General features: G+C 41.9%; 1 protein-coding gene and 1 long non-coding RNA gene across 4 annotated transcripts in view; one reads left to right on the plus strand and one right to left on the minus strand.

Moving 5' to 3' along the window:
• LOC143787571 (G-protein coupled receptor 22-like) overlaps window positions 1–24,678 on the plus strand; it is a 186,538-nt gene that overhangs the window by 128,211 nt on the left and 33,649 nt on the right. For 2 of the 3 annotated variants that reach the window (XM_077276449.1, XM_077276448.1), the window contains exon 2: window positions 23,121–23,309. The exons of the other annotated variant lie outside the window; for it this stretch is intronic. The gene's annotated coding sequence lies outside the window, so the exon portion shown is untranslated. The remainder of the gene's footprint in view (window positions 1–23,120; window positions 23,310–24,678) is intronic. 3 annotated transcript variants of the gene reach the window in all.
• The window catches only part of LOC143787574 (uncharacterized), a 113,525-nt gene that overhangs the window by 54,519 nt on the left and 34,328 nt on the right, over window positions 1–24,678 (minus strand). The gene's annotated exons all lie outside the window — the stretch shown is intronic.

The following is a 24,678-nucleotide window of genomic DNA, read 5'->3' on the forward strand; positions in this document are numbered from 1 at the left end:
ACTTTGTGAACATTTTGAGCATATTAATTGTATTCCATACAACAAATTACATATATTCAAACTGTCCCGAAATATCAGTGAGTGTCCTGATTTTTTTTGATTTTTTTTGGGGGGGTTAATGGGTGTTTCTCAGTGGTTTGGACCAGAGCTGGTGGGCTGTAGTGAAACATCCTAAACTGCCAATACAAATGCTAATTAGGGCTCATTCAGATGTCCATTTTTTTTCCCTAATGCATACAATTAAAAACCGGACCGTTGTTCATCCATCTTAAAGATCTGATTTTCAGCCATCTCTCATATAAGAGATAATGTTTTTATTTTTTAAGTTGAAATCATGGCAGTCTCTTTTTGTAAATAAGAAAGAGGATATGTCTAAGCTTCTCGCATTCATTTAAATAGTAAAAATAAAAAGAGAGAGAGAACAGCACTCGAATGATGGATGGCATCCAGGTGCTTTTTTTTTTTTAAAAACCCATTGACTTGTATGGGGCAGTTTGATCCAAAGCAGGACGTCTGTCTTTTCTTTTGGGGACGTTAGACCTGCAAACAGATCTGACCTGAGGACATCGTGTATAATGAATATTGTTCTATCTGGGAAAAATCCGTGAAAAAAACAGAAGTCTGAATGAGGTCTAACTGCGAACTTATACGTATTGTAAAACATTTCAGATAGAGGCTTAACTTTAAGATTCTGTGACGTAATGCGAAATCTGTCTGCGTCTCCACATTTTTAGCCGTTTTCATACATCCTCTGACCCGAACTCGACAGCCTCTCAGGCATATACAAGGGCCTTGCCTGGTCCGTACTCGGAACGTAATTTACGTATGTGTGAAACCGGACTAAATCTGCCTTCTATAATATTGGTGTTTCTTTTTGCGGCAGAGGAACCTTTAGGCCCCATCTCCAGCATGTCCTATAGGGATGGCTACTGACTCTGCCCCCCCCCCCTCCCCTAAAGATGACTGCGATTTCAGAAATTTGCTTTGTCAATTCATCCCACTGTGTGACTATCACAGTTCTGCCTTTCTGGGGTGTAGAAAAGCTGGATGACATGCAGTCCTGGATCTTCCCTGTGCTCGGCGGTGTACTCCAGTGTGTGTCGCGGTCCGCCGGCTTGTAAACCAGACGCAGTGCTGTGCGCACCACGCTACGCATTCACTGCTGCAGAGTTTAATTGCTACATTTGGCCCCTACTGTTTCTCATTACATGTTCATCCCAGACCCCCGACAGACAAGTTCCCCGCCTGCTACACATCCAGCGTGGACGTTTCTTACAGGGCCATCATTTGCTAATGAGAAAAATATTGGTTTGTCATCTTGCTTTTAACCCTTTTGCACATGGTGGATGTCGCTGTGCTATGTAAAAGCCGTCATTACAAGTTACCAATAAAAGTTGTTTTTTTCTATAGGAACAATTCTACCTTATTCTAAAGTTCTCTGTGATCTTTACAGCATCACTACAGGCCTCATATAAAGTGAAGAGGGGTTGCCCATAGCAACCAATCGGCTTAGCTTTTACATTCATTACCTGGCATCAAAAACCTGAAAGCTGGAATCTGATTGGTTGCCATGGACCATCTCTCCTTTCTATGTCTGCCACAGTTAGCACTCAAAGGCCTTACCGTATGACATTATGGACATGGGTAATGTGGCCCCTAAATAAATCCCTGGGCCCATATTTTAACTCTATTATCTCCAATTTCACACAGGGAGACACAAATGTATATTCTACCAAATTCATATAAGATTCACGTCCTCTGGTATGTTGTATTACAGAACCGTGCCAAATAAATGCACATTCCCTAAGCTACACTAATATAGACCCCAGACCCTCTAAACTAATAAAAACGCCCAAACCGGCCTTCTAAACAAAATACGAAGATCCCAAAAATAGTAATCATTAAAAAACCCAGAGACCACCTAAACAAATATAGAAAACCCACCCCCACAGACCCCAGATCAGATCCCTTAATCAAATACAAACCTCCTGATTAAATGGAGACTCCGGACCAGACCCTCTAAACAAACGTACACACTAAACTAGTATTGGCCCCAGACCAGATCAAATAAATTAAATAAAGACCCCTTAAACAGAGCAGATACTACAGAGCAGACCCCAGCCTAGAACCCTGAATAAATACAGACCACCAGACCAGAGTACATAAATAAATACAAAAACCTGACCCCCAAATACAGACCCCAGACTAGACCCCCCAAAAATTAAAATAGACCCCAGACCAGACCCCCTAACTTTATACAAGCCCCAGGCTATCTAAACAAAAATGGAAACAGAGCATTGTAAATGCAGAGCCTAGACTAGATCCACTAAACCACTACAGACCCCAGACCAGACTGCATAAACAAATACAAAAACCCGACCCCCTTAATATAGACCCCAGACTAGACTCCTCCCCCCAAAAAACCCAAAAAAACAACTAATACAGACCCCAAACTAGATCCTGTAACCTTATACAAGCCCAGACTATCTAAACAAATCTGGAAATTGAACGTTGTATATGCAGAGCCTGGACTAGGTCCACTAAACTAATACAGACTCCCCCGGACCAGACCAATAACCTAATATAGACTCCAAACCTGACCCCTAATTAAATACAAACCCCCAGAAAAGACCCTCTAAACAAATGCAAACCCTCAGACTAATCCCATGAAAAAAATAGACTCATACCAGACCCCGTAGAGACTCCAGTCCAGACTCGCAAAACTGATAACCACCAAAAACCGGACCCCTAAATGAATACAGTTCCCAGACCAGAACCCTAAACAATGTTAGACCTCAGACCAGACCCACTAAATTGCTAAATGCTTCAGATCAGCCCCTAAACAACCTGCTACACTAATACAGAAACTAGACTAGACCCCTAAAGTAAAACCAGATCAGACCCTTCTCAATAGATACATTCTTAAGATCAGATGAATGCCCTAAACTTATAGCAACCCCAAAAAACACACACTAAATAAATACTGTGCAGACCCAAAAGTAAAAAAGGACCACCGACCAGACAGTACAGATGTCTCATTCCTGAAGCTTGCAGTCCTCCCTCTTCTTGGAGGCTACATCAGGGTTTCTCCTTATGGAAAAGTTCCCTCAGGGGCCCTGCTGTGGCTGCTGCCTCTGCTCCCCTCTAGCTGAGCGCCTGCGGTCAGTGACTACTAGTGCAGGACCTGTGGCTTTAAGGACATGTGTGATCAGGTCTGTGTCCAGGGTTCGATCTGTTGTATTCCGTACATGAGTAGGTGCTTTCATCTAGCCACTAATGTCTGTCTTGGGTTACATCTGTCAGGGCTGGAACACCAGGCGCCCTGTCAGCGCACACCGCCGCGCTATAAATAATTAGCTGCCATTAGGCCTATTAATTAATACTTCTGAAATGGCTCAACAATTGTCGCTGAAGCCGCTCAACCAGCTAAACGGCACATTAGACATTCATTTCCCGGCATTTGAATGTCGTGCTCATTGTATAACACCACTTAATAATTGCGCTCGTGTACGTTACTGAGTTATAGACCTGTTCTATTTCCAGCTAAATGTCCCTTATCCTAAACGTAAAGTCATGAAACCTGCTGGGAAGACGCAATACACACAGCGGAAATGACACAACATTTACATCATACAAAACAGCACAATGATTAAATTCCCATGTTAGTCACTACAACCCAGCGGCAAAGTGAGGACGGAAAATGATGTCAAGTGTGCGTCATAATAAAGAAGTCCATCGAAGTAGATGAATTTGCTATTAATCTATTTCCTATAGAAATAGGACTAGGGGCAGTATTATAGTAATCTTGGGCATAGGGGCAGTATTATAGTAGTTGTATTCTTGTACATAGGGGGCAGTATTATAGTAGTTATATTCTTGTACATAGGGGCAGTATTATAGTAGTTATATTCTTGTACATAGGGGCAGTATTATAGTAGTTATATTCTTGTACATAGGGGCAGTATTATAGTAGTTGTATTCTTGTACATAGGGGGCAGTATTATAGTAGTTATATTCTTGTACATAGGGGCAGTATTATAGTAGTTGTATTCTTGTACATAGAGGCAGTATTATACTAGTTATATTCTTGTACATAGGGGGCAGTATTATAGTAGTTATATTCTTGTACATAGGGGCAGTATTATAGTAGTTGTATTCTTGTACATAGAGGCAGTATTATAGTAGTTATATTCTTGTACATAGGAGGAGTATTATAGTAGTTATATAACTGCTATAATACTGCCCCTATGTACAAGAATATAACTGCTATAATACTGCTCCTATGTACAAGAATATTCTTGTACATAGGGGCATTATTATAGTAGTTGTATTATTTTATATAGGGGCAGTATTATGTTCTTCTAAATAATAATAATAATAATAATAATAATAATAATAATAATAATAATAAAACGAGCTTCAGCTCTATCTTGAGCCATGGCAACTTTAAGACTGAACGCTCTGTAGGAAGATTGATCTTGCGCAAGCCTAGATAGGTCCACCAGGTATTATAGTAGTTATTTTCTTGTACGTAGGAGCAGTATTATAGTACGAAGAAAAAGCAGAAGTCCAGCGTGGGTGATGTCCATAAAAAATACCTTTTATTCCATTTTTGTTAAAAGCACATAAATCCAAAGTCCATCTTCATATTCATAGACACAAAAACGGGTGATTCATACCAGTGACAGTCACAGGCTTAAAGTGCATTAAAATCAAACGCGTTTCAACGGTCGTGCCGCCTTACTCATTGTGATCAGTATTATAGTAGTTATATTCTTGTACATAGGAGCAGTATTATAGTAGTTATATTCTTGTACATCGGGGGCAGTATTATAGTAGTTATATTCTTGTACATAGTGGCAGTATTATAGTAGTTATATTCTTGTACATAGGAGCAGTATTATAGTAGTTATATTCTTGTACATAGGAGCAGTATTATAGTAGTTATATTCTTGTATATAGGAGCAGTATTATAGTAGTTATATTCTTGTACATAGCAGCAGTATTATAGTAGTTATATTCTTGTACATAGGAGCAGTATTATAGTAGTTATATTCTTGTACATAGGGGCAGTATTATAGTAGTTATATTCTTGTACATAAGAGCAGTATTATAGTAGTTATATTCTTGTACATAGGGGCAGTATTATAGTAGTTATATTCTTGTATATAGGGGTAGTATTATAGTAGTTATATTCTTGTACATAGGAGCAGTATTATATTAGTTATATTCTTGTACATAAGAGCAGTATTATAGTAGTTATATTCTTGTACATAGGGGCAGTATTATAGTAGTTATATTCTTGTACATAAGAGCAGTATTATAGTAGTTATATTCTTGTACATAGTGGCAGTATTATAGTAGTTATATTCTTGTACATAGGAGCAGTATTATAGTAGTTATATTCTTGTACATAGGAGCAGTGTTATAGTAGTTATATTCTTGTACATAGGGGCAGTATTATAGTAGTTATATTCTTGTACATAGGAGCAGTATTATAGTAGTTATATTCTTGTACATAGGAGGCAGTATTATAGTAGTTATATTCTTGTACATAGGAGCAGTATTATAGTAGTTATATTCTTGTACATAGAGGCAGTATTATAGTAGTTATATTCTTGTACATAGGAGGAGTATTATAGTAGTTATATAACTGCTATAATACTGCCCCTATGTACAAGAATATAACTGCTATAATACTGCTCCTATGTACAAGAATATTCTTGTACATAGGGGCATTATTATAGTAGTTGTATTATTTTATATAGGGGCAGTATTATGTTCTTCTACATAATAATAATAATAATAATAATAATAATAATAATAATAAAACGAGCTTCAGCTCTATCTTGAGCCATGGCAACTTTAAGACTGAACGCTCTGTAGGAAGATTGATCTTGCGCAAGCCTAGATAGGTCCACCAGGTATTATAGTAGTTATTTTCTTGTACGTAGGAGCAGTATTATAGTACGAAGAAAAAGCAGAAGTCCAGCGTGGGTGATGTCCATAAAAAATACCTTTTATTCCATTTTTGTTAAAAGCACATAAATCCAAAGTCCATCTTCATATTCATAGACACAAAAACGGGTGATTCATACCAGTGACAGTCACAGGCTTAAAGTGCATTAAAATCAAACGCGTTTCAACGGTCGTGCCGCCTTACTCATTGTGATCAGTATTATAGTAGTTATATTCTTGTACATAGGAGCAGTATTATAGTAGTTATATTCTTGTACATCGGGGGCAGTATTATAGTAGTTATATTCTTGTACATAGTGGCAGTATTATAGTAGTTATATTCTTGTACATAGGAGCAGTATTATAGTAGTTATATTCTTGTACATAGCAGCAGTATTATAGTAGTTATATTCTTGTACATAGGAGCAGTATTATAGTAGTTATATTCTTGTACATAGGAGCAGTATTATAGTAGTTATATTCTTGTACATAGGAGCAGTATTATAGTAGTTATATTCTTGTACATAGGAGCAGTATTATAGTAGTTATATTCTTGTACATAGGGGGCAGTAGTATAGTAGTTATATTCTTGTACATAGGAGCAGTATTATAGTAGTTATATTCTTGTACATAGGAGACAGTATTATAGTAGTTATATTCTTGTACATAGGAGCAGTATTATAGTAGTTATATTCTTGTACATAGGGGCAGTATTATAGTAGTTATATTCTTGTACATAGGGGCAGTATTATAGTAGTTATATTCTTGTACATAAGAGCAGTATTATAGTAGTTATATTCTTGTACATAGGGGCAGTATTATAGTAGTTATATTCTTGTATATAGGGGTAGTATTATAGTAGTTATATTCTTGTACATAGGAGCAGTATTATATTAGTTATATTCTTGTACATAAGAGCAGTATTATAGTAGTTATATTCTTGTACATAGGAGCAGTATTATAGTAGTTATATTCTTGTACATAGGGGGCAGTATTATAGTAGTTATATTCTTGTATATAGGGGTAGTATTATAGTAGTTATATTCTTGTACATAGGAGCAGTATTATATTAGTTATATTCTTGTACATAGGAGCAGTATTATAGTAGTTATATTCTTGTACATAAGAGCAGTATTATAGTAGTTATATTCTTGTACATAAGAGCAGTATTATAGTAGTTATATTCTTGTACATAGGAGCAGTATTACAGTAGTTATATTCTTGTACATAGGGGGCAGTATTATAGTAGTTATATTCTTGTACATAGGGGCAGTATTATAGTAGTTATATTCTTGTACATAGGAGCAGTATTATAGTAGTTATATTCTTGTACATAGGAGCAGTGTTATAGTAGTTATATTCTTGTACATAGCAGCAGTATTATGGTAGTTATATTCTTGTACATAGCAGCAGTATTATAGTAGTTATATTCTTGTACATAGGAGCAGTATTATAGCAGTTATATTCTTGTATATAGGGGCAGTATTATGGTAGCTCTATGCTTGTACATAAGGAGCCCTATAGAACAGAGAATCCGCTAATTGAAGCAAGAAAATGATGATATAAAGTTCTATTTAATAGGAACTCATTGATTTACACAGTCAAACAGGTTGGCTTCCAGCCGTATGAATTCTATATGGAGGATGAAATCTCAGCCTTGTGCCTTGTGATGGGTCACTTCCAGTAACCGGATGATTAATATGGAAAGTGCATTGCTACAAGAAGAGTGCGGTTTTGCGTTGAGTATCGCATCACTGCAAGGTCATGAGGACAATGCAGGGAGATGCTGAGCAGGAAGGATCAAGCACTTCTTCATTATTAAGGAAGTAAATTGATCTAGTGACACACCATATATAATATATATACTTTATATCTATCTGAGTATAATGAACCTATAACGTGTGCCTACTGCAGCAGGTTGGGTGCTATGGAGGTAGTGCTAGTTAGCTGAGTTTTTGGTACTGCGTTTCTTCATTTGGTCTTAAAGTTCATAGAAATCCTTAAAGGTGTTGTCTTATTTCAAATAGAAGACCACCCAGCCAATAGCAGGTATTTCCTTGACTGGAAGATGTATTTCCCCCCGAAGGACAGGTTAGGTTTTCTCTTGCTCAAACAGTGGTGGTCATGATTGGGGTCCTGAATTCAGCGGAGGTCAGAACTTACACTAAAATACACCCTCCAATTATAAACTGCACGTGTAGAAGTAATGCGCCAAGACACGTTAGATTTAAAATTAGATTATGACGTCCATCGTACCATCCAATTCTGGCGAGCGTTACTAACTCTCGCCACTAATGTTTTGGGCCACACAAGCATCTAGCTGATAAACATCTATTTACGCGGCCCACAAATCCATTTTGTAGGCCCAGATGAACAGTGCCATGGATGAACACTATCTACCTTGTCTATAGGCGATCGATGCTTGTTTCTGAGCAGTAGTCAGCCCGTCTAGTACTGTAAGTAGATCGTACAGATTTAATGTAAACTCAGCCTGATACCTGGAAAGGATTTCTTAGAAATACCAAGGATTATTTGGACAGCCTCTTCCTGTGGGACAATTAGTAAAGACAACGAGCTGTTGTCTTGGAAAATCCACCAGAAACAAATTTGACCTTTGGAACAAAAAAGAGAATTAAAAAAATATTTGTGATGGTTACAAGATGAATCCCAGTTAAATAAAACTACAAGACAATTTAAGGAGTTGTATAGGATTAAGAAAAAAAATGGCTGATTTTAGGCTATCCCACTATGAGAGACATTTGCCCCCAATAGGGTTTCTGAAGAGGGGCTATCTTCGTGAGATAAATCTTTTAATGGATATTTCTGCATTTTGCCCTTCCTTACTATATTATTATGATTTATTATTATAGCGCCATTTATTCCATGGTGCTTTACATGTGAGGAGGGGTATACATAACAAACAAGTACAATAATGTTAAACAATACAAGTCACGACTGGTACAGGGGGAGAGAGGACCCTGCCCGCGAGGGCTCACAATCTACAAGGGATGGGTGAGGATACAGTAGGCGAGGGCAGAGCTGGTCGTGCAGCGGTTTGATGGATCGGTAGTTACTGCAGGTTGTAGGCTTGTTGGAAGAAGTAGGTCTTCAGGTTCCTTTTGAAGGTTTCCATGGTAGGCGAGAGACTGATATGATGGGGTAGAGAGTTCCAGAGACTTGGGTAGAGGGTGGACGCTAGGAAGAAATGTTGCATACGATTGTGGGAAGTGGAGATAAAAGGGGAATAGAGGAGATCTTGTGAGGATCGGAGGTTGCGTGCAGGTAAGTGTCGGGAGTCGAGGTCACAGATGTATGGAGGAGACAGGTTGTGGATGGCCTTGTATGTCATGGTTAGGGTTTTGAACTGGAGTCTCTTTGTAATGGGGAGCCAGTGCAGGGATTGACAGAGGGGAGAGGCCGGTTAATAGTGGGGGGACAGGTGGATTAGTCAGGCAGCAGAGTTTAGAATAGATTGGAGGTTGCGGGAGTGTTAGGGGAGGCCACAAAGCTAAAAGTTTCAGTAGTCAAGGCAGGAGATGATGAATGCATGGATGAGGGTAATATTTTTGAGTTGGAGTCAGCAGGAAGTGGAAAAGGCTTGAATATGTGATCAGAGTTAAGGATTACCCCAAGGCAGCGAGCTTGTGGGACTGGGGAGAGTGGGCAGCCATTGACTTTGATGGATAGGTCTGTTGGGGGGGGAGGAAAGATGATGAATTCTGTTTTGTCCATATTAAGTTTTAGACATTTAGCAGAGAAGAAGGCTGAAATAGCGGACAGACATTGTGAGATTCTAGTTAGTAGGGAGGTGATACCGATAGCCATGAGATTCTATGAGCTGTCTCAAGCCGAAAGTGTAGATGGAGAACAGCAGGGGCCCTGGGACTGAACCTTGCGGGACTCCGACAGATAGGGGGTGAGGTGAGGAGGTGGTGTGTGAGTGGGAGACACTGAATGTCCAGTCTTTTAGGTATGACGAGATCCAAGATAGGGCCAAGTCTGTGATGGCAAGAGATGAGAGGACTCACTGTAAGAAAAGCAGAGGACAGGTACAGGAGGAGGACAGAGTAGTGTTGTTAGGCTTTGGCAGTTAATAGGTCATTGGTGACCTTAGTTAGGGCAGTTTCAGTTGAGTGATGTGGTCTGAAGCCAGAATGTAAGTGATCGAAGAGGGAGTAGGAGGAGAGGTGGTAGGACAGTTCTAGATGGACGTGTTGTTCCAGTAGTTTTGAGGGATAGGGGAGAAGTGATATGGGGCAATAGCTAGACACAGAGGATGAGTCAAGGGAGGGCCTTTTGAGGATGGGTGTGACTGAGGCATGTTTAAAGCTCGAGGGGGAAAACACCAGTTCTTGTTGACAGGTTGAAAAGATAGGTTAGGGTTGGGATGAAGACTGGTGAGGTTTGGGATGAGGTGGGACGGGATCGGGTCGAGTGTATAGGAGGTAAGCTGTGATCTTGAGAGTAGAGCGTAAAGTTGATCTTCTATAAAGGCAGAGAAGCTGGTGTTGGAGGTGAAGGGCTGGGTAGTTATGAGAAGGGGCTATGGGGGGATGGAGACCAAAGTTTTCTCTGATGTTATTAATCTTCTGCTTGAAGAATTAGGCAAAGTCTTCAGTTGAGATGAGTGGGGAGGGAGGAGGTGCTGGGGGACGGAGGAGAGAACTGAAAGTGATGAATAGCTGTTTAGGGTTGTGAGACAGGGAGGATATGAGAGATGAGAAGTAGGTTTGTTTTTCTGCAGTGAGTGTAGACTTGAAAGGAGTGAGGGACTGCTTGCATACGATGAATTATATGAAATTGAAGTAGGAAAAGAAGTTGGCTACTTCCGCCTCACTGGACTAGTTATAGGGGTCTAAGGGGTAACGTTTCTCCTTATGGAGAGTGACATACCATCTGGCTTGTCAAGGTAAGGAGGCTTATTCGCCGTGCAATGCTCCTCTGGGAAATTAAATATGCAAATTGCAAGGCGAATAAGCCTCCTTACCTTGACAAGCCAGATGGTATGTCACTCTCCATAAGGAGAAACGTTACCCCTTAGACCCCAGTCCAGAGCCTCTCACCTAGCCAAATCAGTTCTCATGCTTCGCACTGACGAGGGCCAACAGCCCGAAACACCGTGTCTGCGAATTGAGATACTGATTTGGCTTTTATCCTGTCATATTGCACGACTCGTTAAAGGGTTGATTGTGACTTGTAGGATCGCTACTTCCAACAGGTGGCGCTATAGAGTTAAGTCCTCTTTTTCTTAGAGGAGGCAATTTGGACTAGTTATAGTCATATTTGCCATTTAGGACTTCCAGAAAGTTAATAAAGATTGTTGATTTCTAATGGCGGCCTGATTGGTTGATCCTAAAGATCTGAACTGCGTTTTTTCAGTTTTTATTGCCAATTTTGTTGATTCTCCAGACCACAGATGAAGTGGCTTCAGTATAACACACACTCCGGAGTTGAAGCCTGCACACATATCAGATGCGACACCGCAGCAGCCTCTTCCCACACACATCTACCGCCAACGGAGCATTGCATAAAGACTAAGAGCAGCGATTGCAGAGCTCAGAAACGCAGGATTGCGTTGTGGCAACACATGCCTCGCTATTGACAAACACTCCCTGCATAGTGCGCCGGCAGGGGGTCTCAAAACGGGGGGCCGCGGAACTTTACATTACTGAAGTGTTCTTGAGCGACTGACAATTTACCGTAATGGTGAAGTGTCTTTTCTAGAGCGCCGAGCGTTCGAGAGCAGCACAAATGGATGCAAATCACAGCGATCTTTTCATTGTTGTCTCCTCGCAGCTCCACTTTCCACTGAGCCACAAACTCTTATATAATCGGTGATTTCTAACTCTCCCATATTAAGAACAAAGGGGAAATACATCTCAATCGGAAGTTTAGCTTGGCGCTCTTTAGTCTGCGTTCACACGTTGTTTGCTCAGGACAAGCACGGGTATCCTTCTTACCGGGATTTTTTTTTAAACTGTTCAATATATGGGAAAATCACAGATGAAAAAGTGATGGTAAAAACGGACACACGGACCAAAAACTGATGACAATAAAAAATTTTTTTAAAAAAATTCTTATTGGCATGAAAAAAAATCAGAGACCTCTGAATGACAGAATTTTTCCAACAAGGTTTTGATGCAGTGGAGTGTTTTTGTTTGTATTTTTTTTTGGTGCATTTTCATTGCAAAAAAAAAAACCCATCCAAAGCGGCAGAATGCATAAAAATAAAAATCTTTTTTTTTTTTTTAAATGCAGGAAAAAAAAAAAGACATTCACTATGAGAAGCATTTTTTTTCTGTAGATTTTTTGCATGATATCTTCACCAAAAACCCTTATTCAGAACATGGCTTCTTTCTTTTCAGGTTGCAGGCTACATGTTGGTATTACAGCTCAGCTGCATTGAAATGAATGGGGTTGATCGCAGTACCGCTTACAAACTGTGGACGGGGTGGCACTGTTTTTTGGAAGATGTTTTTCTATCCAGGAAAAATAATAAACCTTAAAGGGCCATCCCCTTTAATGTCATCTAATATATAGGTATATATCGGTAACTCATGGCTGCACCCACGTCACCTGGTTACACTCCTGAGCGCTTCTTACATATGTGACGACACCTGCCGAGAGGATGGGTTTGGTGCTATTACTCCTTGCCATAAAGCGCTGATGTATTCACATCCCCCACGAAGCACAGCGGGGGTCTCACCATCTGAGCTAATGGCAGGTAATACTATAAAGTATACAACCATCAGGAACCACAGAGGTTCATTTTTAACCTTTTAACGAGAAAGGGCGCGTTATTAACTCTTCAAGCTGTAGTCAAACTGGAAAAAAAAAAAGTTTATGGCAGATTATACAATCATTTTTCTATCAGTTTTAATTTTAAAGAAGATATCTTAGTTATGCTCCTCTGCTATTCCTCCTGGGAAGGTATAAATAAATTGACAAGTGGGTGTCATCATTTCTCATATCCGAGAGCTATGTCTGACACTTGACTCTGTGAATGGGTACAAACTATTCACAAGGAAAATTATCTCTCTCAATTGTCAATGTATTCATGAATTTCTTAGAGGAGCAACAGAGGAACTTAAAAATTCTGGCGCATCGTTTTAGTCTCCATTATTATTTTGCAGGAAATGCAACCATATAGGATGTCAGTAGAGCGGACCGTCGACATGCCTTACTATCACATACGGCGCCTTCTAATATAATAATAATCTTTATTTATAATAATAATCTTTATTTTTATATAGCGCTAACATATTCCGCAGCGCTTTAGTTTGGCACACATCATCGCTCACAATCTAAATTCCCTATCTGTATGTCTTTGGAATGTGGGAGGAAACCTGAGCACCCAGAGGAAACCCACGCAAACACGGGGAGAACATACAAACCCCTTGCAGATGTTGTCCTTGATGGGGTTTGAACCCAGGACTCCAGCGCTGCAAGGCTGCAATGCTAACCACTGAGCCACCGTGCTGACGGGCAGCTGGGGCCCTATTAAAATCCAGGGCCCATGTATGACTGCTGCCTCTACATTCAGAGATGTGATTTAGTTTGATTTATTGTCATTATTGATCCGATCTGCCCCCACACAATTACCAGGCCAACGAACTTTAATTACTCTCAGTATAAGAATGTGACCCCATTGATGCCATTGGGTCTAAGTGCTTTGGGCAGAGTTAAATACCGTATTTACGTATGAAATCGTATGGCGGCTCACATCCTATGGGTTCTTTTAGTCCAGCACTGGATATTATTAGATAATTAAGACTGCAGCAGATGTCCTTCATAAAGCAGACATGAGTGTATAGGCAGATCAATACCCCAACCTTACTGTAATGCTCTTCATTTATTTTATCACTGCAGATTGTTGGCATACTTAATCCTGTATCCTTAAAAGATGTATTTTAGAAGTGGGGGGGATCGAACTCTAAAAACTCACTTAATATAAAGATCGTGGGCTCTGCAAGCAAAAGCAACTTTAGGGTTTTTTTGTGAATGTGAAGTGGTAATATTCGATGTTCTAGTATTAGCCTTATATACTGAATCCCTCTATGTAGGGATCGAGCGTTGGTTTGGTCAGTGAGTGTGGTCCCTCCGCTTGATACTAAAGCTGAGATTGTACTGACAGTGCGCTGACGTTAGAGCCGCCACCTGCTTGTGGGGTTCAGTATTCTGCAGAAATCCTTTCTTTCCAAGCAGCAGATGTCTGGATATCGCACGTGAGATGAGGAGCAAGTCATGAGCTAATTAAATTAACCGCAGTTCTGCTCTTGTCGCCGCTCTTTGCATTAATACTGCGTTGTGGGACTACGCAAATATATACCTGCTCCCGTAGGATCATCCGCTCCAACAGGCCGTCCATAGAAAACGTAGTACAATGGAGCACACAATAGCCGACGAATGTCATAGAATATACAAAAGAAAAGCGCCAGGAGAGAACTTGACACATCCAGGAATTTTCTACAAAATAAATAAAAAATGTGCCCAGAATTTTCCACTTTTTTTGATATTGCAAAGTAGTTTTTAAAGGGTAATGCCACCTGTTTATAAGCTATTGTCCTATTTTGTGACCGCATCCTCCACCAAATGTGAGAGCTTGTAATGATTGGCAGAAGACTACTTTTTTCTTTACTGCAAACGCATTCAAAATTGGTCACAAGCTTTATTATCAAATATGAACCCTAGTGCCTAACTATACATTATGGCACCCTATCTTTCCAGGCTACAGTTTACAACCCAGCACCCCTGCGGTGGTGGCACGGCTGGTCTCCCCCCAAGCAGTCTGTCAGGAAGTGCTGAAGGAAACATGAGAAAGTTTTACACTGATAATAGCTTATCAGTGTAGCTTCTGCTGTGGAGACTGGTTCAGAACCTTTGGTGACATCATGATCATGTCACCAAAGGTCCAACACAAACCCTAAGTAAGAGATTTTGCACCCCTATAAAATTTGGTGCCCAGGGCTACCACCCCTGTGGCCCCCCCAACAATAAGCCACTGGCATTACTAAAAGAGACCGTAGCCAAAGTTCCCATTTTTTCTATACGGCCTAAAGCGACCGTGGACACCTCGCTCCTCCGGTAATGACAAGGTTACTTCAAGGCAAAGAATAGGAGAATTAATCTCTGGTTTTAAAAGGCAGAATTCCTATTAATCAGAGCTTTTCCACAAACCTAATCACAGCAAATCCTGCATAATTTATCTGCTCAACATCATGAGAAACAAAAGGCCAGTACTTAGCATCTTGTGTGTTAAACTGCGAAATCAGTCCCTCGCTCCAGCCGCTGACCTTGGCTTCTCCGCGCCGACATTCGGAAACAAATTAATGAACACGGCCTGATGAAACCAGGCTGAGGTGTAATTAGTGAGCAAAGAATTATGGGTGGGAGCCGGCACAGGCGCTCTCCTCTGTCTGCATGAGTGGCTGCGGCGCAGAGTTTATGCAAATTGACATATTTTTTGCTTATAATACCTGCATTTTTTATGACTTTTTGGATGTTTTAGAGCTGGGGTATTCGGTCGTCCTATAATGATGACCTTGTTTGGTAATGCTAAAAACTAACACTGGTCATAAGCCTCAAATTAAAATATAAAGCTATGGGAAACTCTAAACAATTTTTGGTATCCATAGAGGTAGGCTGGGGTGCAGTCAAGGCGCTGAATGCCAGGTTACCTTTGCATTCGCCAAAGTAATTGGAAACAAGGTCATGGGCAGCAAAGAGTACTTCTACCCCCAGTGATCATCTGACTGTGGAGTCTGGCTGCTGAGACCCCGGGGGCCCAAAATCCCCTGTGAGAATAAAATGGGAATGACCATGTGTGACCACCATTTCTGTAGACTGTGAATAGAGTAGTGGTTGCACATGGTCACTACTTCTCCATTCGCACAGCACCCTCCATTCTCATAATTGCTGGGGGTCCCAGTCATTTGTTCTCACCATTCCTTCATTTACATTTAGCCCCTAGTGTTCGGTGAGGGGGACCAGACCCTAGAGATCATACAAGATCCCTACTATTTCATTCACATTGGGTTCCCCTGTCCTAGTGATTGGTGAGGGTCTCAGAAGCCAGATCCGTAGCGATCATATGGAGCACCCGCTAGGACTGTGGGGTACTTGGTACTGGGTTGGCACAGCTCTTAAAGTGGAAGTCACGGCAGCAGTGACCCGGTCCATGGCCCTGGGCGTCCAATAAAAGGGGACCAAGTGTTGTGAGAAATAAAGTCTAATGTAGTAATGTTCGTGACGCCACCTGTGGTACTCAGCCAGGGGTGGCTGACGATGCTTAAAGGGATCCGCTGGGACCGATGGTAATGCAGCTTAGATAGTTTTGCTCCCCACAGGTGGAGCGGAGGCCCCAGGGCTACCAGGACAGTCTAAGAGGGGTTGTAGATGTTGAGGTGCAGGAAAGAATTGGAGGACACAGGGTTGTAGTCTCTTTACCTTTTACTGGTGGAATTGCAGTCCAGGGCACAGATTACAGGTGATCTTGAAATCCGGGCAGCCTGGAAGCGGTTTGGAATCCCCCTAGCCAGGTGGGGTTGGAAGCCTTCCCTTCTGCGCTGTATTCTAGGTTCTCGATGCTTTAGCTATCAAGTCCCTGTTTCAATCTGTCCCTCAAGTGGACACTATCCGCATGGCAGGCAGCTCGAGCCTTTCTACAGGTGTCCCTTCTCTCGTGGTGGCTCCGGGCTCTAATATGCTGCTGTGCCTTCGGGTGTCAGTTCTGGTCAGGAGACCTGCAATCTCCTGCCCTCCATTTTCTGCTGTTGGGCATAGTTTCCAAACAACTACGGACTCCGGTGTCCGGTTTCTTGCGCTCAGACCTGGAGTGAGCCCAATCGCAGCTCCACTCCAGTTTCTCTCTCCTCCTGTGCTTCCTCTCCCTTCACTGTCTCACACAGACTTGCCACTAACTCCTCCTCCAGACCAGAACTTATAGGGAAGCTACCCTGAAACCGGGTTTAGAGCTCCCCCTTCTGGCCTGGAGTCAGGAAAGTGTTGTATGCTTGTGTTACCTGTTAAGGGAATCCCTTCTCACTTCCAGGCATGGCATCACCCTCCCTGAGAGGCAGGCAATACCACTGTGGCATCAGGATTCCTGGGGTGCCACACATACATTTATCATCTAATACTAGTCTTGGATTTGGCGAGCTCTTCATTGACCAGCCACACTGGTCCGTTGGGGCCAATAGCGCTCAATCCATAAATGGGAACACTCGGCTCTCTATGAGGTACCCGGCTCTTCTGGTGGGGGTTTATCTCCAGAAAAAAACAAGAAGATCGACCAATGGCCATATCCTTCTCTCACCCGGCCCCAAATGTCTGTGAGAGTGGGGAAGCCAGTATACAAATTAGACTGTCAGAGAGTTTGTCGAAGTTCTTTAGTACTGGAGACATTAATAGACCCGTACTTAACCTTCACACATACAGTGAATGGAGTTGGCCCACAACAAACATTTATGCCCAATTGACAGAACAGGTGGTTTATGTATGATCGCTAGTGGTCCGAACCGAAGGATCCCTCCGATCCTGAGAACGAGGGTTCCATGTTCCCCATTTGAATGTTGGGATGACAGGGATGACCGCTCATACACACTACCGCTCCATTCATTGCCTAACGCTCATTATAAGCCAATTATCCATTATTATGGACAGACCTGGCCACACCTGTTGGGTTCTGTAATAAATGGAAGCCACGGCACAGATGAGAACCAACCCTGGCACAAATCCTCCCAGTCACGGGTGTGAATTTCAGTCATTTCCCGTTTTACCCGAGTGCTTGATTTCATATCCCAGGGAAGATGGAAGAGTAACACTGCGATGAAGGGCGACACGGGGGAATCTCCCAGTAATTGGCGACTTCATGACTGTATACAGAACGTCTGTGCTGTTTTATGCCCCACTGTAGCTGTTTCTACTAAGAGGGAATCTCCTCTTTAATTACTTCACATTTCTATTTCTGATATGGATGATTAGGGAAATGCATCTCACACTTCACACTTACGTATCACAAGCTTTCCCTGTGTTGTGAAGACAAGTAACGGAGACAATCTGTTTCTTAAAGTGCCATACCCTCGCTCTCAATTTGCTAATCATTAACGATAAATTGTAATCTGTCTGAAAACATACCAGCAAGTGCTCTATCCTCCTGGAGCACCCACTATGGAGGAAAGGAAGAATTGGGTCCTTCAGAGCAAGAGACTTTTTTTCTTGTTTCTCTTTTCTTTGGGTGATGATCGGGTCTTGAATGGTACCGTACCCCATATAAATTCATAATTCCAAAGTGGGGTATTTGGCAAAAAGGATTTCTAAACTAGACAATCCCTTTAAGTGTATTATGTAGCTCTCCACAATTCTACTTATAGCCACACAGGTCCCCAATTAACCTGCAGAGGAATGGTCCCCATCGGCACTGCACAGCTCCCCAATCAACTAATGATGGATGAGTCTCGTGGAGCTGCAGCAAACAGGTGGCCAGTGGAATTGGGAAGGATAGGTTTCTGATGGAACCATGGTGGATAGGTTTCCAGAGGCATTAGTGAGGATACATCTGCAGTCGGTTTTTGATGGATAAAGTCACCAGAGAACATCAATTATTGATGCCTGATCCTTGAGTGGAGCCAAAGCAGTTAGGTACCTAGTGAAATCGAGAAGGATAGGTCTTTGGTGGAACCACTGAGAATAAGTCCTTTGTGGAACCATGGAAGATAGATCTCCAGTCAGTTAGGGGTGGATCGGTCACCAGTGTAGACACATCAATCTCCAAAGGAACCACAGCAGATTGACCCCAAGTGGAGCTTCAGAGGAAAGGTTCCCTATGGAATTGCATAGGATAGGTCCACAGTCAAGTTTTGATAGGTTGCCAGTGGCACCATAGAGGAATGGTCTTCAGTGGCAATGTGAAAAATAAGTCCTCAGTCAACGAATCCTGGGTCTGAAGAGAAACCACAGCTGATACGTCATCAGATAATTCGGAAGTAAAGTACACTGGACGAACCAGTAAGCATGGAATCGGTGAGGAAAGGACCCCAATTAGTTTGTGATTAATAGGCCCCAGGGGAATCGAAGAAGATCATTCCCCAGTCAACTAGTGACAGTGAGTCTTCAGAGGGACCAAAGTCTAGATCTGTGAACGTTACCATGTCCATCATTTCAGTGTAACATGGCAGTGGCATGCAATATGGCAGCCATTACAATCCAGGTGTCATCAGCTTACGTCCTACTGAGGCCTCTAATAAACCCCCCCTAATATGGCAGCCATTATTATTCACTTAACCGAATGATGAACCTGCCTAGGTAAGCAGCGATACATCCATTCCCCCTACAGAACATAATTTGTAAAGATAACTAGTCCGTTCTGCCATTCCGGCTTCTGGGAAAGCTGACTGACGAGCTCTGCAGGAGCGGAATTAACGGCGATTTTGATCACACAGATTTTCCATAGAAATACACTATGAACAATTTCTGACTAGAGCAAAAATTATTTTGTAGATTCAACCCCAAAATGCAGAAATATAATTACTGTTTTCCCAAACAATCAGGGCTGCGGAGGAAAGAAAGCAAAAGTGAAACCATAGTGGTGAAATGAGGGCTCCTCTTCAGTGCGGCACAGCTGGACCCCACAAATGTCCAGCAGGAGCGCGGCCTCTTCTCACAGCGGTGCGCCAACTAGATTAATGGCGGGGGTAAGAGCGTTGGTTGCTATGGATACACGAGACCTGTCAGTTGTTTTGCCAAGCGATTTCATGTGGAAACCATTTTTAGGGATGTACAAGGTGTGCCATCCAAAAGCACAGCTGGATCGATACTCGCCATGTGGCATATTTATGTAGGAGCCGAAAATAGCACGTTCACTTTTATAATACAGTTACAATATTTTACCGCTGGCGAATCATATAACACACATTTGTTCACTAATGTACTTTGTCCGAATGTACAGAATGAGCAACGGATGCCAAAGAGGAAGAGTCAGACCATAGATCCATAGATAGAGCAAGGATATGTATATGATAGAATTCTGGCTTCCTCCGGCCACCACTAGGGGGAGCACACTGCATAGAGGGATTATACAGCTTAATGTTAGTAAGCATGCAGTGTGCTCCCTCTAGTGGTGGCTAGTTTATCCTTCTTTTAGGGAATTGGAGAACTCTTGCATAAAAATAGAGCTCTGGCTGCTAACAAAAAAAAAATGAAAACACAAGATACAATTTTTACACATTCCGAAGCTGCATTTACAATAGAAATAGTCGGTAAAGCTGTTGTCAGTAATAACTTATCTACAGAGTAGGTCTACCGATATCTGATTACTGTACAATGTCTGGAATAAATAAATCACTAGATAAAGTATTGCGCAGACACTGAACAAGCAGGTCATGCTGGGAGATTGCCTTTAAGTGTGGTTGGTCTTTCCATAGTGTGCAGCACCAGCAATGGTGGCAGGTCACACGACCTCTATGAGACGAGCAGCCCCGCTACCATGCTGGCATCAAACCGCTTCTTCCAACATCCGCTGTATAATTTGTATGGCGCTGGCTCACTCTGCGGTAGGTGATGGCCGTTCCCCACATTATAGCTAGCTCTGATCACAGCAGTTTAACTCCTTAGATGCCGTGGTCACTGTACAACACAGCATTCAAGTAGTTAGATAGGAGGAGTCTTCTGCCACCTCCATTGGGCAACATTGAGGGAACCTAATGGGTTACTTAATGGCACCAGTTTGGGCCACTGGATTTCTAGCTATGCTCCCGTGTTAAGAAGTTTTCCAGGACTTAGATATTGAAGACCAGCGTCGCCCCTGCGGATCAGCTAATACCTAGTGTTGCAGCGGGAACACCGGAGTGCCACAATCTATGTATCTCGGGTACTGCGGCACAGCGGCCATCGAATTGAATGTGGACCAAGCTGCATTTATGGCTCTAGGTATTTGCCGACTAGTGCTAATGCTGAGTATCAGGCCCCCATTCATCTGATATTGATGACTTATCATAGCTTTCAGACCTCCATTCAAAATCAGTAACAGCCCCCGGCCCTACCCGCCGTGTGCCATTTATAATACATGTGTCTCCTTATGTAGTAGACGGATCTGATGCTCCAGGTCCAGCACAGTGACCCAGCCATAGTCCCCGCTACATAATGTTACAGGCTGAATAATACATCATTGATGGGAACAGATATTCGTCCATGTCTGTATTAAGCCGCATTCACCTCTCGGGCTGATTAATATGGGAGATCCGTTCCCGGCAGGAATTATCCAGTGGAACGGTTTCATTCCGCATTTTCTATTTGTTATATTTTGGTTAGTAATTGAATTACTCTGACATCTTTCTCACTGGTGCACTGAGGCAGACCCGGCGTTCAGCGTAAAAAAAAAAAAAAAAAAAAAGATGAAATGATTCTAGAAGATGGGACAGCGCAATATTAGATATATTAATTCCCGCCAGTCTGACCTATTGCTGCGAGCAGGAATGATATGTAAGCAACTTTCATACTCATAAAAAAGTTTGAGGTTACAGCTCTTAATTTGACAGCATTTCTTTTACTGTGTCCCCATGACAAAACTTCCAGCCATGCCCCATTTGAGTTCAGCACTATGATTGCAGCACTGCATTAATCAAAGTTACTATTTCCAGCAATATCTACACAGAAACTCTGCTTTTCAGGTCCAATCCATCATATCTTATCAGAAAACATGTTCAATAAGCCACATCTCCTCCCTCTCCCACCCCCCAGCTGGGGGAAGGAGAACTAGGAGAGGAACATAGACAGTGCTGCTTTATAGTAAGTGTTTTATTTCACCCCAGAGCTAGACAGATATCTCTGTATAGGAGACATCAGAGCAGCTAGTCTCTACCCACTAGCTCAGAGACAATTGAAAAGTAGAGACAGAACCGGTGAAAAATGCTGGACACAAGTCATATAATGTGCAGAAATAGTGTTATTCCACATGACGGCTTATTCTGAAAATTCACTTGAAATGAACGGTATGCTTTAAACACTAAACTTTTGTTAAAAAAAATTTAAAAAAAATGTAGGCTTCCTTTCAGATTGGTAATCTTATTCTTAAAGTAGTCTCAGCTGGATACAGAGATCCAAATTCCTTGCAAAAAAACTTTACTGCAAATTCTGTTTGCTTGCAGCCACCACAAGAGGGAGCCGAGGAGCTGACTGCCTACAGTTTATACATTGCACTCCATATTAAAAGTGTATGCAGCTCGCTCCTGAGCGCCATGTAGTGGTGGATGTAGGTAATGCAGCATTTCAGAATGTAATTCCATGTCAATGTCAGGGATATGGGGTTCTATGTTAGAAAAAAAAAAAAGGAATCTGACTATTATAGAGATATATTAAGAAATTATTCAGCAGAGAATATTGCACCAAAATCATAAAAGAAAGATTTAAATTCACTACATGGACAAAAAGTGTTATATATATTAATCGCCCAGCGCGTTGGCATCAGTGAAGGCTGCGTTGGCTGGAGTAGGATCAATACAGGGAGTGCAGAATTGGAACAGATATCTGGGTTAATGTGGGAACCGCAGATAAGAACGCCTCATTCTGTACTTCTATCTGGGGAAATGCTTCCAAGACTTTACTAATTACAATTCAATATGCATCAAACAATCTCCTCCATCGTGCCAGGGATCGGAGAGGTTCCCACGCTGCCGGCTGGAGTGTAGCAGCGCGGCTGGATGTTGACACAAATAAAGGCCATTAAGTACAACTCCGACTTCTGCGCCGTCCATTTGAGGAGCGGAAGTTCTGTCTTGATTAATCTCTTGAAGTCTGTGATTGGAGTTCAGATTTTCCGATACAGAGCACTTAATATTAAGACTGTTGTAAAGCGTTTTGCTCCAAATATATTAAATGACGCACGCCTCTTATTAAATTTGGCACATTGGGGATTAAGTCTAGATTTGCAACCAATGTTGCGCTACTTTCCGCCTATTAAGTGTAAACTGTAAGACTATGTCCACTTATTGACAATGGCGCATACTCAGAGAAGCTACACATTTGTGCAACTTTTTAAAGGGACAGTTTCCACCAATATAGTGCTATATAAATAGGTACCAGTCGATAAATCAAATAGAGATGGACTTCCCCTTTAAGTTCTGAAACATGAAAATAATAAAACCAGTGTCTCTTTTTGTGTCTTGCAGGTCCCCCTAGTGTTTCGCTTGGGAATTACCCCACTTTTGCCTCCATGTTTCTCCCGTGGGGTGATAGCACTAGTAGAAGCGGCACCGTCAATGTGTGACCCAGTTACAACTGCATGGCCGATCCCACCAATCATCATCTTCCTCCCTGGAATTTTGCGTTCATTCATATGAATGTGTCTAATATTTCAGGTAGGTTCTCAGACACAGGCAAAGTGTAATAAAAGGTCTGTTCATGCTAAATATAAGCACTTACACGTATGAAGATGTATACTTTTGTTCCTCGGGGGCGGTACTGTGCAGATGCAGATACTCTGCTCAGTTGTCAGGTCTATGGTGAATGGGTTCCTTTGCATTCCTCTTGGTGGCTGCATTTTCCACAAACTTTGCTAAAATTAATATTCCAGGCCAATAAAAAAAACTATGTAATATACCTTATCAGAGAAATCTGCTTCCATCTCCACTTATGAGACCCTTCTTTCCCTTCCCTCTGCTCCTGAACTCATCATCCACTCTGGACGGTAAGGCAGAAATCTCAGATCCATCTTGCTCAGAGAAGACTGATTGCCCATTATATTCTGTGGAGAGTGAAGGAAAAAAGCAGAGGGAGACACAAAAAGATGGTGCTGAGCTTTCTAACAAGTCTTTCACCTGACTGCAGAGCTGGATTCACATCTACACTGACCACTACTGCTGGGTAATTTACTCCTTGCCGCTGCTCGTCTCTGGGTGCTAAACTAGAAATTAACAATGAGAATCCATTGCTGTGTATAGGAGACAGTGAAGCAGTTTGTCTCCTTCCATCGGCTCAGAGTGGATAACAATTTAGAGAGAGGGCCTGCAGAGGAGAAAACAGGTAAAAATGCAAGTCAATCAAGTGGGAGGAATGACATTATTCCCCATGTACACACAAAACAACTTTTTATGTAACGTTCAGTTTACAATGAAAATTCAGTTAAAAAATGATTTGAGAAAAATCAAAGAAACTGGAAAACCTGTATTTCAGCAATGAAATCTGCAGTAGAATGGAGGTGAATTATTGCATTATTTGCTGTAGAATATCCCCTGTAAACATTCTGCAACAGATATTGTACCTTTTTAAATAAGTTTCGCATAATTGTACGCGTTGGCGATTTAAAGAGTTAATTACAAGCTGTTGTTCCGCTAGCCTAAAGGACAACTCCGCCTGGATTTAGTGCTTAATAACGGTTCAGTTTTCTTCCTTTTATCTGTACATGAAAGCCGGCGGAGTCCCTGGCGATGTGATGAAAACGTATTTCACCAGATACCAGGATCGGCAGCAGCTGCCTCCCCCTCCCGGCCTTCCTAATGCACCTCTGTGAACACAAAGCTCCAGTATAGGGGAAAGTGGGGGGACGCTGTGCCAAAGAGGATCGATATTGTAGCACAGATTTGGAGGTGGTGCAGCCTCTGTATCTGGCTGTTTTTAGTTAGCGTTTGATCCTACCTGACCTCTGTTTGTAGGCTTATGGATGGGGAAAGGTTTGTCTGAAAAAAAACAGGATACGGTCCCATCACCGATAGGTTGCCTATTCGTGGC

Source organism: Ranitomeya variabilis, chromosome 8, assembly GCF_051348905.1.
Source record: "Ranitomeya variabilis isolate aRanVar5 chromosome 8, aRanVar5.hap1, whole genome shotgun sequence".
In the NCBI taxonomy this organism is placed as follows: Eukaryota; Metazoa; Chordata; class Amphibia; order Anura; family Dendrobatidae; genus Ranitomeya; species Ranitomeya variabilis.